The sequence below is a fragment of the Lissotriton vulgaris genome, chromosome 6, assembly GCF_964263255.1.
Source record: "Lissotriton vulgaris chromosome 6, aLisVul1.2, whole genome shotgun sequence".
NCBI classification, from domain to species: Eukaryota; Metazoa; Chordata; class Amphibia; order Caudata; family Salamandridae; genus Lissotriton; species Lissotriton vulgaris.
In genome coordinates this window covers 27,219,265-27,237,631 of record NC_141694.1, presented here as the reverse complement: position 1 = coordinate 27,237,631, position 18,367 = coordinate 27,219,265, and the positions used below count along the sequence as shown (strand labels likewise).

Here is an 18,367-nt window from a genome sequence, read left to right as displayed (position 1 = left end):
AAAAGAGGCTGAAAATAATGCGGTAAAAAACATTGAACCAAGTTATCATAAAAAAACAAAAAGTAAAATCTTGAAGGCCGCACTAAGGGTATGGACCCAGGTTAAAAGACGAATAGGGATTAATAATCGCAGTTTTTATACCCCCCCACCTCAGCCTCTACTCTCACTTTATTTTCAGAGGGACAGTGAAGGCAGAATGGAGACAAAAAGGAATTATGAAAATAGGGGATTTTTATGATCATGCACACCTTCACTCATTTGAAGACCACAGAGATTAATTTAATATACAACAAATTACTTTTTATGAATATCTACAAATTCGAGATTTTTTATTCAATAATATAAGAGACGGTGGCCTTCATTCCTTCGTGGAGGTTGGCTTTGGCTATGACTGTGATGGGGTCCTTGGTGAGGGAGAGGATCAGCTGAGTGTCGTCGGCGTAGGAGATTATGTTGAAGTCGTGCTGTCGGGCTACGTGTGCGAGCGAGGATCCCTGGGGTACGCCGCAGATCTCGGAGGCTTTGGAACGGAATGGGGGGGGGGGGGACGCACTGGTTTTCTGCCAGAGAGGAAGGATGTGGTCCAATCCAGAGCCTTGTCTTGGATCCTGCGGCGTGGAGTTGTACGCGTAGCGTACGGTGGCAGACGGTGTCAAAGGCGGCAGAGAGGTCTAGGAGGACGAGTGCTGCGGGCTCGCCGTTGTCCAGCCGGGTCCAGATGTCGTCGGTGGCGGTAATGAGGGCAGTCTCAGTGCTGTGGTTGCTGCGGAACCCTGGCTGGGAAGGGTCCAGGATTCTGTTTTCTTCAAGGTATTAGGTAAGCTGTCTGTTGACGGTTTTCTCAATGACCTTGGCCCGGAAAGGGGAGCGGAGAGATGGGCCGGATGTTCTTGAGGTCTCTTGGGTCTGCCATAGGTTTTTTTGAGTAGGGGGTTGATCTCAACGTGTTTCCAGATCACTGGGAAGGTTGCGATCGAGGGAGAGATTGAGGACGTTGCGCAGGTGGGGTGTGATGGAGCTGCTTGCTCTGTTGCAGACGTGGTGCGGGAATGGGTCCGACGGAGAGCCAGAGTTGATTGAGTGCATGGTCTTTATGGTGTCATCGATGCTCACGCTGGCCCAGGCTAGCAGGGGGTAGCGTTGATGGTGTACGGAAGGTCTGTTGTGTTGCTGTCTGTTGGGGCTGTCTGGGTGTTGAAGCTGTTGTGGATGTCTGCTATCTTACGGTGGAAGAAGGTGGCAAAGGAGTCGCACAGGGCTTACGACGGCGGGATGTCGTTGGTGTTGGAGAATTCCTTCACGATGTTGAAGAGCTCCTTGCTATTGTGTGCGTTGTTGTCGAGGCGGCTTTGAAGGAGTTCCTCTTGGCCGCCCTGATGAGGTGGTGGTGGTTGCAGATGGCGTCCTTGTGTGCTGCGTGGCTGTCCGGAGTTTGTTCACTGTGCCATTTCTTCTCTAGTTTCCGGCAGGCTTGCTTGGAGGCTAGGAGTTCTGGGGTGAACCAGCTGGCCCTCTTGCTGGTGTCTCTGTGTTGGGAGTTTCTTCAGCGGGCGAGGGTGTTGGCGCAGTCCTCAATCCAGCATCTGAAGCTGTGGGCAGCGTCTGTGTTGGAGGGTTTGGTGGGTGGGCTGAGAGCGAGGTTTGCGTGTAGTTGGTCTTCGGTGATTTTGCTCGAGCAGCGGCGGGGATCTGTTGGGTGCGGTGGGTTTCTGGAAGGCGAAGTGGAGGCAGCGGCGGTCGGTCCAGAGGAGTTCGGTGGTGTGGCCGATGGAGACGTGCGAGCTTGAGGAGAAGACTGGGTCGAGCGTGTGGCCGGCAGAGTGGGTGGTCGTTGTGATGAGTTGCTTCAGTCCGAGGTTGGCGAGGTTATCGAGCAGGGTTGTGGAGTTGTTGTCGTTGTTCTCAAGGTGAAAGTTCAGGTCTCCAAGGAGGATGTAATCGGTGGAGGTCAGGGCGTGCGTGCTGATCAAGTCGGCGATGGAGTCGCTGATCTGGGGGCGGGGCCCAGTGGGGTCGGTAGACTCGGGTGCCTCAGAGGGTGGAATTAGGGTCTGTGTGGCACTGGTAATGCATGTGTTCGGCGGTGCTGAGCGCGTCGTCGAAGCTAGTCGCGACCCTGATGCTGTTCTTGTGGACGATGGCGATTCCTCCACAGACTCCGTTGGTGCTGTCTCTGCGGGTGATCTTGTAGCCGTCTGGGATGGCTATGGCGATGTCGGGTGCGGAGGAGTTGTTAAACCAGGTCTCTGTCAGGAAGGCGACGTCCGGGGATGTTGTGTCGAGCAGGTCCCAGAGCTCGACCACATGCTTGCGTGCGGAGCAGGTGTTCAGTAGTATGCATCGGGGGTGGTTGGGGTCTTTCTTGGCAGGTGGTTCGTCAGCTCTGAGGCTGGTGAAGCTGCAGTTCCGGCAGGTGAAGGGGCCATGTGTGTGTTTTGGGGCGGCCTTGAAGCAGGCGTGGCTCCGTCCGGAGTTGAGAGCGTGCGAGGGACAACAAAGGTAACAGAAGGAAAAGGGGCACAAAAATCGAGTGGCACAGAAGGCAAAAGGGGCACAGAAATGAGGGAAAAACGAGTGGCACAGAGGGCAGAACGGCACAAAAACCGAGTGGAACAGAAGGCTAAAGGGGCACAAAAATGAGGGGAAAACGAGTGGCACAGAGGCCAGAATACAGAAATACTGGGGTAGCCAAGAACCACCAGGCAGAACGGGCAGAGAGGCACGGGGCAGCGAGGGGTACAGAAGGAAAGACCGGGCAGAGAGAACACGGGGACAGAGGGAAGAAAAAGGGGCACGGACCACGAACAGGCAGTGGGGGAAGACCGACACCAGCAGTCACAGGCACAACAATGAAAATACAGGCAATACAATAAAAGCAATAAAGCGGAGGACGAACAAACCTACCTACGGCCTACCACTGGCCACCAGGGATGAGGCGCAGGTGGTAGCGTCTGGGCATACCCGTCCCACTTGGGGTGACAAATGTAAAAACAACAGTTGATAGACAGAATGCAGAACAATGTCATACATTCACCCCAGTACAGAGATCCAAGCCTAAATCCATCGATTTTTGCTCACCATGCCATTCCAGTTTGGACCCAGCCATATGCAAATCAGTATTGACCCTGCGCCCAATGGGAACAGTCCAGCCCGAACTGCCAAGCAAGGTCCTCCCTGGACTGGAAACAAGCATTCCTAGGACCGATCAAGACTGATTTGCATATGGCTGGGTCCAAACTGGAATGGCATGGTGAGCAAAAAACGATGGACTGGGACGCTCTGCTGGAACTCCAATTCCCAGGAGCGCCCGCCCGCCAGCCCGAATTGGCAGCACCTGGGCCGCTCTCCCTGCCTGCGCCTTCCCGCTAAGGTGTTTTAAAAAGGCCAGTCTCTGTGAAGTACTTGGGACGCTCTGCTGGAAGTATCACAGCCGTGGACCTTGGATTTAGGATTTCCCTAGTTACTGTTCGCGGTACCCGCTTCGCGGGTCCCGCTTCACGGGGGGTACATCGCCGGAGCTGAACGCACTGATATTGAAGGACTTTGGATTCTGCCCCTTGGAAGAGTGACTGCAGGCAGGGCTGCGAGCGTGCAGCGGGCTCGGGACTCCAATTCCCAGGAGCGCCCGCCCGCCAGCGCCGAATTGGCAGCACCTGGGCCGCTCTCCCTGCCTGCACCTCCCCTTAGGTTTAAACTCTATAATAGTATACTGTTAATCCCGCTGCGCGGGAGCGACCGGGAGAAGCCCGGGACAAGGGCGGGGCCGTCTGTGGCCGTCCGTGGTTGGGTTGGGCCACCCCCTTTGGCCTTTGGATACGGTTTTCTCTCTCCTTTTCATTTGTTACTAGGCATAGTGGGTTGGTGGCCTAAGTACCCTCTCTATTTTTCTTATTTTTGCTACTTTTGCCTTGCTATACCTGCTGTATCAACTATTTGTTCGTATAGCCCGACCCACCCTTAGTATGCCTCTACGCTCGGGTAAAGACCGTTCTGTTACCCTGTAGACGTCTAAAGGGGCGGTTTCTGGTCCTTTGGATGCTTATATTATTAAGGCTACGGGAAATCTGGAGAAAGAGATAGCCTTTGTAGAGATAAGGCTATCAATAGACCTTGCTAGTGGGAAACGTTCGTCTTTGGGGCCTATTGCATCTGTAACCAGTCCTTTACCCCCACCTTTACCTTCTACAAGTTCTAATGTCATTCCTGTTTCTGTGGATGTTCATTGTGAAGCCGAAGGTCCCTCTCTGCTGCATTGTAGTATCGACTCTGACAATGTCAACACACTAGGGAGTGGGGTGGAAGGTAGTGTGCTGTCGAATAGCCCTTCTCTATTAGTCTCGTCCTCTGAGGAGGAATCCTCGAATAGCAATCTTCCTGGTAAAAGGAAGCGAAATAAAAGACGACAGAGAGGGGGTGTGTCAAAAATAGCTAAATCGGTCTGTCAATCCTTGACAGCTAACAATCATGATATAACTAGTGGCTCCCAACACCACCCGCCTTCTAGTGATCATGCTACTTCTCCCATCGCTCCATCAGGGGTCCCGAATCTTTGCCCAATAAGTATGAGTAGTAGTGATATTGACATACTTGCAAAAATGGAAGTTCTATTTAAGACACTCATGTTGCCGGTCTTGGAAAGAACCAGGTTGATGAACTTAAAATTAGATGGTCTTGAGAATATTGTAACCGCCAATTCCTGCTTACTTAAAAAACTGGTGAATGACCAAGCAGCACCACGGGCTTCTGCCATTACTAGTAATACTAAGGCTCAGGGTAAAAAACCTAGTTCCACTCTGGCTCCCTCTTCTGTCAGGCAGTCCCCATAGTAATGCTATTGGGGAGGATCTTAATAACAGTAATGTATTATTTAACGTTGTTTCCAAACCACCTTCGACCACTGTGGTTCACTCGCCAATACATAGGAAGGCTAGCTTTAAATCCAATGGCCTGCCACAGCCAAGTTCCTCTAAACTAGCATCCAACACGCAGGCCCGGACCTCCAAGAAGGGAGTGCCTAAACCTCCCCCCCAACCTACAGGAAATTCTGGTGTTGCTGCCGGCCGTGTAAATGCTAATACCACCCAACCTTTAAGGAAAGCTATGAACCTGGTGGTTCACAACCCAGAACAGCGTACTAATGAGGGCGTCTCAGGGAGAGAAAGTGATATTGCTAGCCCAATTGCACTTAATCAGACACCTAGCATCCCATCGAGATTGGTTGCAACTACAGAGGAGGAATTGTGTGTATTGGAGTCCATCTCATCTTCTAGTCAGGTTGGGTCGCTCAAAGTTGTTTCCTGGAATATAGCGGGATTAAGGGGTCGAATTGATTCTGAGGATTGGGCAGTTTTTATAGACTCCTTTGATATCGTTATCTTCCAGGAGAGTTGGGCTCCCGACCCTATATATCGAGCAGGGTACCTAAATTTTTTTCAAGCCAGCGATCCAAGGCCCTAAGGGCAGAGCCTCCGGAGGTCTAGTGGTCTGGGTAAGGCAGTCTATAGGGTATAGACCGACTGAAATTACAGTGGCCAACCCTGACCTATTAGGAATCAAGCTTAATAGGGCTGACGAACAGGATATAGTAGTCATAAATATTTACGCCCGTGGACGCCCTGGTGGTCGTAGGCCGATCATCATGGACGATTTAGATCAGCTTCTTGAGGCAATAGGAAGGGATAAATTCATCCTCGTAGCTGGGGATTTGAATTGCTCATTTGAACCCCTGTTTAGTGTAGGTAAGGATCTGGGGGTAGCAGAAGATGCTGTATGGGATATCCCGCCTTTATTATTAAATTAGGGTGTAAAGGCTACTGAAGCGCCACTTCTTTGGCTAGGGCTGTGTTTGGAGAGAGGTCTGCGAGCAGTAAATGGGCGCACGACCTCCGATAAGGCAGGGCATCCCACCTTCAACAATGGGGTCAGTATGAGCCGAATAGATTACATCTTGATTAAAATAGAATTCTGGTCATTGGTGATTGACATGGAGGTTGTGGTTCGTCCAGAGAGCGATCACAACCCCCTTTCGTTAGGTTTGAAGGTTCAAGGTGATAGTGGCGGGTCCCCCAAAATCCCTTGCTTAACGTCTGAAGCCATTTTGACAAATGATAGAAGAAGAGTTAGATGGTCCAGGGTAGTCGAAGATCCCTCTGTAATTAATGACAGAGAAGGAAGTCTCGGCAACTTTGAACAACATGAAAGCTCTCCCACTTCCCTTAGGGGGCATTTCTCAGATTAGTAACCTCCATGACCAGTGCTTCTCGAAACTTAAAACCCTTTTAACGCAACCGTTTAACCCAAAGAAAGAAAAGGTATCAGGTTCACAAAACAAATGGTATAACAGAAGATGCAGGGAAGCGCACTGTAATTTGATCAAGGCGATCAAATCCAGAGTCACTGGTGACATTAAAACTGCGCGGCAATCATACAAAAGAGCCCAATGGGCCGCAAAGAAAGAGTGGGATGAGCACCTCTGGTCCGAGCTCCTCTCGGCGTGCCAATCATCTAACCAAATTAAGTTTTGGGAAACTGTAAAGTGGGGTATGAACCCAGATTCCAGAATTCCTGTTAATCATGTTCCTCCTGCCGAGTGGGTGGCTTTTTATTCTTCCCAGTTTAGGGCTTTAAACATAGATCACCACAGAGAGCAAACGAAGGGAGTATTTTCACCTTCTAACTCTTGCCCTACCTTAGTCTTTACCTCCTCCGAGGCAGAGCAGGCCCTTAGTGCAGTACAATCAGGGAAAGCCCCAGGAATGGATGCAATACCGGCAGACCTTTTTAAAATTAACTAACACGTTTGGGTTTCCAATATAACTATGCTCATTAATGCCATCGCTAAAGGGGCAAGGATCCCGGATTCTTGGAAAGGGGCGGAAATTTTACCAATTTTCAAAAAAGGGGACCGATCGGTTCCGGGTAATTACCGCCCGATCAGCTTAATTGACTCAATCCAAAAAATAGCTGCTAGGATGGTCCTTGCAAGAATCCAGGGATGGGTGGAACAGGATAACATTTTATCACCAATGCAAGCTGGATTTAGATTCGGCACCAGTACAATAGATCAGGTCTTTAGATTAACCATGTTGTACTGGAAGGTTGTCCTGTTAGGAGGAGGAGCAATCTATGCCGTCTTTGTGGATCTCAAGTCGGCTTTCGACCTTGTGCCCAGGGAGAAAATGTGGAATGCTTTTAAATCTATGGGTCTGCCGTCAGAACTCCTGAATTTAGTAGTTAGACTACATGAGGACAATTTTGCCTGGGTGATATGGGGAAAACAAGGGCAGGTGACGGACAGCTTTCCAGTAACACGCGGCGTCCGTCAGGGATGTGTGCTGGCCCCTACCCTCTTCCTCTAGTTTATTAATCAGGTAGTCAAGTTTTTTGCTGACACCCCGACAGATGCCCCAACTCTGGGAGGAACAAAGTATCCGATGCTAATCTTTGCGGACGATACTTTGCTTCTCTCAAAAACTCGCAGGGGGTTACAGACAGCACTCAACAGATTTGATGAGTTCTGCAGGGTAAATGATTTGCAAATCAATATTGGTAAGACTAAATTTATGGTCTTTAGTAAAAACCGCCCCATTAAAAGCTCGGTTAGTTTAAATGGTGCCTGTATTGAACAAGTAGAGGTAATGACTTACTTGGGTGTGACATTAGACTATCGCCTCTGCTGGAAACACCAGGTTGAGGCATTATACCTTAAATTTGCACGCCTCACGGGTTGTTTAATCCAGGAGCACAAGAAGTCCTTTACCAAATGTATTGCCCCAGTACTTAAGATCTACGAAGCGAAAATTAATGCAGCCACTCTGTATGGTGCTGACCTTTGGGGTTTTAAAGATCTAACCTCCTTGGTCAAAGCCCAAAATAAATTCTTGAGGAATTTGATAGGTCTCCCCCAGTCCACATCTATCAAACCTCTGTTGTTAGATCTGAGTTGTAATCCCATCAGTGAGTTGGCTCGGTATCGTTTGGTAGCACTGTGGCGACGGATTTGGACTTCTCCAGAGCTTAGCCTCTTTGCCAGCGAACTAGCCGAGGTAAAATCATCATGGGGCGCCTCAAATATTGCATGGCTGAGGAAAGTGAAACTGGTGTTGGAAGAGATGGGTCTCAACCAGCTCTGGGTCTCCCCGGGGACCTCCTCGTTCCCTTCTAAACAGGATTTTAAAGATCTGTATTGGGCCTCAGTCAAGCACTTAGCTGTTGTTCAGTCAGGTGATACCACTAGCCTAACAGGTCTTTTTCTGACCCATAAAGTGACCCCCTCTCTGGAGATCTATTGGGATGTGATCACTAAGACTCTAGACCGGAAATTATATCACCAGTTCCGAGTCGGGTCTCTACCCATTAACTCTTTTACAAAAAAGTGGTCTGCCAATTCAAATGATACTTGCCCCTTCTGTTTAGTCTATCCAGAGAGTGTGGGTCATTTTCTTTTCGCTTGCCCTGCATACCATGCCCGAAGATTGAAATGGATTAGGCCTATTTGTTGTAGGCTAGAAATCAAAGGGAGCACTGAAGCCATGAAGATATTTCGCACCAATACCTCTGAGCTGGTAGTTGTTGGTGTTGCTAAATTCCTTGGGTGGGCATGGGTTATTCGCACCAGGAACCCAAATGTATTTTAACATTGAAATGCTTAATGTGGTATTATATTTCTAAAGTCTTATTATATTTCACTGTTTAATATTTTTTTAATGATGATTGTAATGACGGTTTTTATCAAATTTTTATCTCTCTATGTCCTTGATATTTCTGTCTTTTATGATTTTATTATCTAAATAAAGACTTATGAACTGTGAACTGGAATGGTGAGCAAAAGAACAATGGATTTAACTCAGATCTCGACTGAGGGTGGAAGTATGATTTATTCAGCATTCAGTCCATCATTTGTTTGTGTAGCACAGGGCACTTCAGAGTCATTAAACCAGCACCTAGTAGTCAATTGGCAGCATAAAGTGAAGGGAAAAATGCATAAAAGTCTATTTCCCTACAAAACTTAACTGGAAAAGCCAGATACTTGGCGTACTTTGACACCAGTGATCCTTTCTGTCCAAAAGAAAAAAGGTATTGATTGGAAAGCTGAGATTCCTAGTCTAAGCTGTGCCCCTCAATCCAATGCCCACCGCTTGCACTTCAGGTCCACCTGCTGAGCACATGGGTGGTGATAATACTGACCTACATATGAGACGTGATATCCACCAAGTACAAGAGATAATTTCTTCTAGTAGGGAATTTTCAGGACAAGTGCACTGTGGTCTAGTGTCTACCCCCATTGCGCTCCACCCCTGCTACCCAACAAATTACCTTCAAAATAAGACCACACAAGTGGATGTCTCTTGGAAATTATGGTGGCAGGGGTATGTATGCCCAGACTTGGGTCCTGTACTCCCTGTGCTCCTGGAACCAAACTACATGCATCTCGCTAGACCCAATCAATGGGAAATCAGTCTTGAATTGCTTTTATTCCAGACTGGGGTGGACCTGACCTGGCAGTTAGGATGGGACAGTTCCTACTGGAGCACAATCAGGACTAATTTGCACATTACTGGGTCCAAAACAAGGTGGCATTTCAGACAAAAGAAAACAAAAAAAAATAAGGGTTGGAACGCTAAGCAGAGCGAGTCCAGTGGTTTCAATTTCCTCCCCATTTCTTTTTGTGTGTTTGACTGCTGGAATTGACCAGCTTGTGTGCGATATTCTCCCAGATTTTTGCTGGTGGAAGAAGTCTCCCTGCTAACTAATAGTGAGGTGCCTATGCTCCCTTTTTCAACATGATGAAACTGACATAGCCTAATTGGCATATTTAACTTACCTACAACTACTTTACATTTAACCAGTGGGCTGCAACATATATTGTATCAATATATGCGGTGACAGCAGGCCAGAGTTGTGGAGCACAGTGGCACATGTTTTAATTGTAAAATGCAACCTGCCCTGCATGGTGTTTAGGAATAGAACATGTTAAAATTTAGTGTTGAACATGTCCTGGAGGTGTGAGCTTCCCATTAGCCAACAACAGGCTGACCTGAATGGGCAGAGATGACCCAGCTGAACCAGACAGAATATGAAAGGGAGGATCAGACAAAAAAACGTGTTGGATCCTGCTTGAATGCCACATCTTGTTTGACAGGTCTGATGGGTTCAAATGACACTTGGGGCACACTTCAAAGAGGCCTCCCATTCATAGGCAAATGTTAGACTCCTGGAAAGGGCCCTTCTGTTGTCTTCCCAGCATGTCAGGCCCCAGTGTTACGTTATGCTATTAGTATTTGTAAAGCGCATGTATACCTATAGGTGACTTGGCGCTAATCATAGTGGGCCTCTTTTGACATAACTATTTCACAACCTGTTTGATAGGCCTGCTAGGTTTACATGTAATGTTTGGGGCAACACTTCAAAGGAAGTAAAAAGAATGCTAAAACAATGTGTTTACCCACTGTCTAGCTGCTGAAAGTTAGTGGAGTTAATGTTACGAAGACACAACAAATTACAAGAGCCTTTTTTTCAGCAACTGTGCAGCTGACCAGTGGCACATGGACCTGGACTGAACCCTCCTGTTGGCCTCAAATTCTCAAAGTGTCTACACTGAGGTCTTAAAGGAGCTTTAGAAATGTACTCCTGTGGTGTATAAGCCAGAAAGTAAAATCTTTGACCAGGACAATGCCTTGTTAGTGTATGCGACCCACGCTCCATCATCGTCAGCATCAAATTGCGCCTTGGTACTGTTCTACAATGGCCATTGACTATCACCCTTTAGTCTATTTCTATTCAAACTTTAAAAATGGATGCCGCCAGTACTGATTTTTAGATCTTGCCTATAAAGCACACATGCGCTGCACAGGAAAGAGACATGTAGCCATCGATTGCCTTTTTCAGGCTAAAACGTGTACGCCTTCAATGGCACGTATGGCGATTGCCTTCTGCGAGCGAGCCTGACACCATATGTTTGGTGCCCCTGGCTCGCTCCCGCAAGGGAAATGCTGTGTTTGCTCTGGGCCACACTCCCCCCACCCACCCCTCCCACTTTTAGCGCGCAAGCTGCAGCCACAGCGAAGCGCACGCTTGTTTATCCGAGTCCGAGGCACTAGACTATCGGGTGAGGAGGAAAGTTCACAGTTGCAATTTTCGTAGCAATTCCAACATGTATGTTTAAAATGTAAGCCACACTACATCACAAAATTTAAACTCGATCATTCAGGAAAGCTGATAATTTCTCCATCCTGGATATATTCCAAATCTTGCTCCACCACATATCTAATGGCAGGCGGTCGGCTTGTTTTTAAATGTGAGAACGCATGTAATCTCATTCTAAATCAGCTTCCGTGGCCGATCACTAGGTGGAGCCAGACGCTATGTTTTCTCTTCCCCTGAAGTACATATTGTTTAATGATAGAAACCGGCACTGCACATCACCTCTGGCCAGAAGGGCAGAGGCATCAAGCTGGCCCATGTGAAGTTTGTCCCCAAGCCCCAGGGACATTCCTGACAAACCCGATCAGAATTATGATACATTCAAATAGATTTCCACTTATTTCCTGTAATGTGGTACCGCACTTCAGCATAACATCACAGAAAAACCATGAGCATTCCCATTTCCCACCAGTAAAGGACTGGTGACAACAATCTGGAAAACAGCTTGTTTATGTAATTACTACTAATTAACCCCACTGTTTATGCAAAACATAGTAGCTCACATCCCAACAGCATTCATTAATAAAAACATCAGGGCATGGCCCACATTTACTGCTGCCTAGCACCGTCTCTTGGATAATTTACATCATCGTCACTGTGCAGGTGTATGGGATCTCGTGTGACCCTCCCTCAGTTAACAGACTCGAGCGCAGCAAACTGGGTGCACTCGGTCTTCAAGAGGAGTTGGCCTAATGGCTAGGGTGCTCAGCCTCGGACCTGGGGCTCTGGGTTCGAGTCTCGGTAACGAAGCCAAACATCCTGCGATTCTGGGCAAATCACGTAATCTCCCCCTGCTTAACAAAAATGTGTCCTCATGTAAGTTAACTGGTGCTATGTAATGCGCTCCGATACCGGATTCGGTTCAAGTTCGCGCTATACAAAACTCTGCAAAAAAAAAAAAAAAATTCGGAAAGAATGGACCGGGTTGAGGCAAAACCGGGCACATTGGGAACCATTTCATTCCCAGACAGAGGGGGCGGTCACAGGGGCCCTGCTGCACCTGCACCAGCGCTTCGTGACTGCCTCTGAGATCACGGACACTGGAATGCGTAGCCTAACCCCTGCAGTCACATTCACAATGTGTCAGTGTTTGTGGCTTTGCAGCCTCTCTTTAGGGACATGGGTCAAGGAGCAGGCCCTGCAGGGCAGCTGGCCTTTGCAGGACACCATACAAGCATTCCCTACTCTTTGAAGGAGTCCGGAACCAGTTCCTGCTTCATGACTCCACTATTTACCTGATCCCTCCCTTGACAATATTATAAGGCCTCATACCTGTAACACACCCCTCACCCCTTTGGGTCTTCTGCCTCACCCTTTTCATGGCCTGAGCTGCCCCACGAGGCTGACAGACCCCTAAGGATGTACCCAGTGCTTTAAATGGGAAAAAAGTAGTGTGGGTACTCATTTAAATGTGGCGAGTTGGGCGGGGCACGGCACATAATTACACTCTACTGAATACAATATAAATACAGTCCACATACTACAACACAGTACCACATAATTACACCATGTGCTTACAATCTACTAAATGCACCATACACTCCACATAACAGCACTCAGTACAACATAATTACACACCACGTAATTACACTACACAATGCAACATAAATACACTCCACAAAATACCACTCAGGGCCACATAATTACAATCTAATCAATGCAACATAAATACATGCAACGTAATACCACTTAACACAACATATATAAACGTCATAATTACATTCTATTCAATGCAAAAAATACACTCCACATAATACCGCTGTGCCACATAAGTACAAAAAAATAAGTGATTTTTTATATTAAAATATTTCTTTTAATCAGGTTCTTCAGTTGTATATAATGTCGTCTTAGTTTTTATAAAGGTAACAAAAATGCCTAAACACTTTTTTTTATTATAACTTTTAAACCTAATGCACATCAACCACAATACTCTACAACATAGCCAAAACTTCTTACAACTGGATTCACTTAAATATCTCCTAATGTCCACTCACACTTTTTTTTTTAAACATACTTTATTTGTTTTCTCCAGTAACAGTACAGGGGAAGGAAATGATCAAAGATCTATTTCTTCATCGCGAGAAAATCACTCAGACACTCTGACGCATCTATTATCCAGGATAAAGACTTCCAGGCTACACACAGCTCAGACGTTTGTTGACGAACAACACAGCAACTGCAAACAAAACAGGAGATCCCACTTGTATGGCTTCCCAAACAAAAAGTAGCTGCCCCGCAGGAGTCAACGGTTACGTAACTATCCTAGCTGAATTACTTCACAAGGCTCACCAAAATCAACAGCCCGAAAGGTGACTTGCAGCTCTTTCAATTCTTTTCCTTTGCAGACAAGGTAAATGTTCATTTAGAACCAGTTTGTAAAACCATTTTGCAGTTGAAAACAATGTCATTTGTAAAATCACAGTAACTGGGACTGCAAAATCTTTCTTAGTGACATACTAAAACTATTTTGTGATACTGAAAACTTACTGAATCGCAAAAGGGGATTTGCGACCAATTCTACATCATAATTAAGGAGGGGGTGTAAAAGGAGCGTGGCCCCTATCTGCAATTAGTATCAAGATGCATTTATGGTTTGCCATCGCAATAATGGGAATGCACAAAGTAAGTTACAGATCCACCCCTCCCAAGAACAAGCTGCTAGGGAGAGAAATTTGGTCATGGAAGAGATAGAACAGCGTGCTGGCCTGGGTAATGACTAGATGCTAAGTGACACACTCTCAGGATGATGTGGACGAGTAAAAGAGGACAGATCAAACTGGAACTCCATTAGGGGCCTGATGTCACTCCAATGACGGTGGACATGGTGCACTGACACTATGCTCATATCCTTTTCATGGCTTGGCTGTTGACCTATGGGTAGACATGTGGCATATGTGCATGGTGCTCGCTGCTCTACAGTCATGGGGGTAGGGCCTGCAATTAAATGCGCTTACCTCCAAGCTTCCGCTCACCATGACCAAGCCGAGGATAGAGCACCCTCCCTCCTTTTGGTGAGTTATTATTATTATTATGTTTCTTATATAGCGCCAGAATCGACCCCCGAAGGGGTATCTCTGCGCTTGCCTTGGGAACCCGTCCTGGCTTTTCCCTGGGAGATAGGCTTCAGGGAGGCGAGAGCAGCAAACAATTGTTGTTTTTCCGCCATTTGCTCTCCTTTGGGATACGAAGAGGCACCATATTGAGTAGTGCGAGCTCTAGTCCCTGGCCACATGCACTTAAGGAGAGGCAGTGAACAGATGCATGCAGTGGGTGCACCGCTGATGACCCAAAGGCAAGCCCGTCTGTGCCCATCAATCACCAGTCACTCTGCCAGTTTTGATGCAAAATATAGGTCTCTGGTTTCCTACAACAGTCCAGCCCTATGCAGCTTAGGCCCCCCAAGTCACCCTGTGTACCTCACTGCCAACCTAACATTCTGAATCCTGCATTTTCGTGCACACACTGCTAATGGATCCATATTGTCTCAGCCAGGAGTGAACACTACTTATGGCCAAAAAAATTAGCCCATTCTCGACTGTGCTTTTAAAAGTCCACTCCTTGCAGAACCTGAACTGTATATACTGGAGCTACTAGATGAAGAAAAGCCAGACTGACTATCTGTTTTTAACAGAAACAGGGCTCACAAAAAATTCTCTAATCCAACCTTGGCTACAGCCATTCCTCTGGGGCATAAAATCCTCAGGAAGGGCTGCCTTAAGGGTAGAGGTGTGGCCATAATACATAAAACAAGCGCATTAATGTTTCTATCCCTTTGGAGGAACTAGATGGAGCTGAAAGGTAAGGCTTTCGTTGCTCTTTATTTTCTCAGCAGTCTATTGCTGGGGTTTTGGTTTACAGACCTCCGGGTCATGCCGGCCCCTTTCGGAGATAATTGAGCGATATCCTGACTCTCTAGTCCCTTAAATATGCTCTTTTTTTGTTTAGCTAGGTGATTTGAACCTTCATATGGACGAGCCTTTAGACCCTGAGGTAGCCTATTTTACAGACGCTGTGTCCTCCCTTGGCCTTGTCCAACAGGTGTATAAACCCACTCACCGGGCTGGACATATTTTGGATCAAATCTTTTCTACTATAAAGATTGTACCGTCCGAGCCCTTACCATTGGTATGGTCTAACCACCATCAGATCAGGTTTAGGAGAGCTCTTGTCCGTCACTAAGTCGAACGGGCCGTGACAGCAGTTACGGATGGGAAGGCGAGGAAGCTCCCCGTTTACAGCCGATCCAAAATAAACAACCTTTGGTGAAGCGACTCCTTTGTGTATTACTTCAGTAACCCTTTACTCTAACCAGGCGCGCATTGGCCTCAAAGGCCTTGCCCTTACTCATGGAGTGTAGCAGTATTCTAATAATAGTCTCACTAACAGTTATTTCGATGGAGAAGCATCCATATAACGCTCCATCAATACAGGGGAGTCACTTTTAAAAGATGCGACAGTCCAAAGTAAATAGTCTTGAAACGTTGCATTTGCGAGCAGAGCGCAGATGTAAACACTCACAACCGGACTTGACTAACGTCAACATCAAATGGAGTGTTTTTAGAAAAGGCTCGTTTAAGTCAGCATTCTCTACTTACACTTTTCAATTTAAAAAGTAGCCCATCTCTACTCCGACTTTTTTTGCTGCATGCGGGGATTTGCATACAACAGGCCTGCAATTCCTAGAATTTGACACACCCCTTTCCCCGGCTGAGTTGTCCGCTCTCTGGGGAACCCGAGAGCTGTGGCTGGCACAGCGGCTGGTGCGTGCTGCTCTTCACTTGAAATCACGAAGGGGGACGGGGCCGGGATAGAAAGAAATGTGTGTCATGATCCCGGGGGACCCCTCGCCTGTGTCATGATCCCAGGGGACCCTTCGCCTGTGTCATGATCCCAGGGGACCCCAAAGTCATGATCCCAGTGGACCCCTCGCCTGTGTCATGGTCCCAGGGGACCCCTCGCCTGTGTCATGATCCCAGGGGACCCCTCGCCTGTGTCATGATCCCAGGGGACCCCTCGCCTGTGTCATGGTCCCAGGGGACCCCTCGCCTGTGTCATGATCCCAGGGGACCCCTCGCCTGTGTCATGGTCCCAGGGGACCCCTCGCCTGTGTCATGGTCCCAGGGGACCCCTCGCCTGTGTCATGGTCCCAGGGGACCCCTCGCCTGTGTCATGGTCCCAGGGGACCCCTCGCCTGTGTCATGATCCCAGGGGACCCCTCGCCTGTGCCATGGTCCCAGGGGACCCCTCGCCTGTGTCATGGTCCCAGGGGACCCCTCGCCTGTGTCATGGTCCCAGGGGACCCCTCGCCTGTGTCATGGTCCCAGGGGACCCCCCGCCTGTGTCATGGTCCCAGGGGACCCCCCGCCTGTGTCATGGTCCCAGGGGACCCCTCGCCTGTGTCATGGTCCCAGGGGACCCCTCGCCTGTGTCATGATACACTCGCCTGTGTCATGATCCCAGGGGACCCCTCGCCTGTGCCATGGTCCCAGGGGACCCCTCACCTGTGTCATGGTCCCAGGGGACCCCTCGCCTGTGTCATGGTCCCAGGGGACCCCTCGCCTGTGTCATGGTCCCAGGGGACCCCCCGCCTGTGTCATGGTCCCAGGGGACCCGCCTGTGTCATGGTCCCAGGGGACCCCTCGCCTGTGTCATGGTCCCAGGGGACCCCTCGCCTGTGTCATGGTCCCATGGTCCCAGGGGACCCCTCGCCTGTGTCATGGTCCCAGGGGACCCCTCGCCTGTGTCATGGTCCCAGGGGACCCCTCGCCTGTGTCATGGTCCCAGGGGACCCCTCGCCTGTGTCATGGTCCCAGGGGACCCCTCGCCTGTGTCATGGTCCCAGGGGACCCCTCGCCTGTGTCATGGTCCCAGGGGACCCCTCGCCTGTGTCATGATCCCAGGGGACCCCTCGCCTGTGCCATGGTCCCAGGGGACCCCTCGCCTGTGTCATGATCCCAGGGGACCCCCCGCCTGTGTCATGGTCCCAGGGGACCCCTCGCCTGTGTCATGGTCCCAGGGGACCCCTCGCCTGTGTCATGATCCCAGGGGACCCCTCGCCTGTGCCATGGTCCCAGGGGACCCCTCACCTGTGTCATGGTCCCAGGGGACCCCTCGCCTGTGTCATGGTCCCAGGGGACCCCTCGCCTGTGTCATGGTCCCAGGGGACCCCCCGCCTGTGTCATGGTCCCAGGGGACCCCTCGCCTGTGTCATGATCCAAGTGGACCCCTCGCCTGTGTCATGGTCCCAGGGGACCCCTCGCCTGTGTCATGGTCCCAGGGGACCCCTCGCCTGTGTCATGATCCAAGTGGACCCCTCGCCTGTGTCACGATCCCAGGGGACCCCTCGCCGCCCCAGCCTCGCGTGGGGATTCACGGGTGCCAATGGGAAAGCGCTGCGGTGTCAATAAATAACAGATGTGCTCACAGCTCACCTGTGTGTGCAGGGTCAGAACAGACAGTAATATCCGTGGAGGGTGCAGGGCGAGAGGGTCCACACCCGCCTGGAGAGCATGTGCTGATGACACACCGAGCAGCTCTTCCGGGGACGTACATTCAGTTCCGGTGTCGAAGGGCATAGGGAGATTAGTTCTTCCGGTTGGCAAACGTCTGCGCATGCGCACCTGTTCCCGCTTTCTGCCTTCAGCAGCGCCAGCCAGCGGGGCAGAACAGCCTCTGATTGGCCCATATTTTTCTTGCTCCTGTTGCTTTATTTTACTTATTTTATTTTATTTAATGCATTTTTGTAAAGCGCGGACTTTACCCGAAGGTGTCAGAACACTGTACAATAGAACCAGTTACGTTACATGAGAGGACTGGTGCAGGAATGAAACAAACAAAAATAGCAGGCCATAGAGTCGCAGCAACGCAGGCTAAAGGCACACAATCTCAAGCACAGCATGAACAGACTGTACAAGCAAAATAATAAATATGAAACATTTTACAATGACTAAAGAACTTCCTGGTGAACAATAGCAGGCCATAGAATCAAAACAACGCAGGCAAAAGGAACACAATATCAAACGCAGCATGCACAGGATGTACAAACAAAAATATAAATATATCAGACAAATTAACAATGACTAAAGAACTTCCTGGCGGGGTCTGAGAAGGAGGGAATTAGTTCTGAAAGTGTCTTTGAAATAAAAGAGATTTGAGGTCCACTTTG

At 48.9% G+C, this 18,367-nt stretch overlaps 1 protein-coding gene across 1 annotated transcript in view; it reads right to left on the bottom strand.

Annotated features, from left to right (window-relative positions):
• LOC147706740 (uncharacterized) overlaps nucleotides 1-17,745 on the bottom strand; it is a 46,196-nt gene extending 28,451 nt beyond the window's left edge. The window contains exon 1 of the mRNA XM_086925876.1: nucleotides 17,634-17,745. The gene's annotated coding sequence lies outside the window, so the exon portion shown is untranslated. The remainder of the gene's footprint in view (nucleotides 1-17,633) is intronic.
• Between the last annotated feature and the right edge of the window lie 622 nt (nucleotides 17,746-18,367).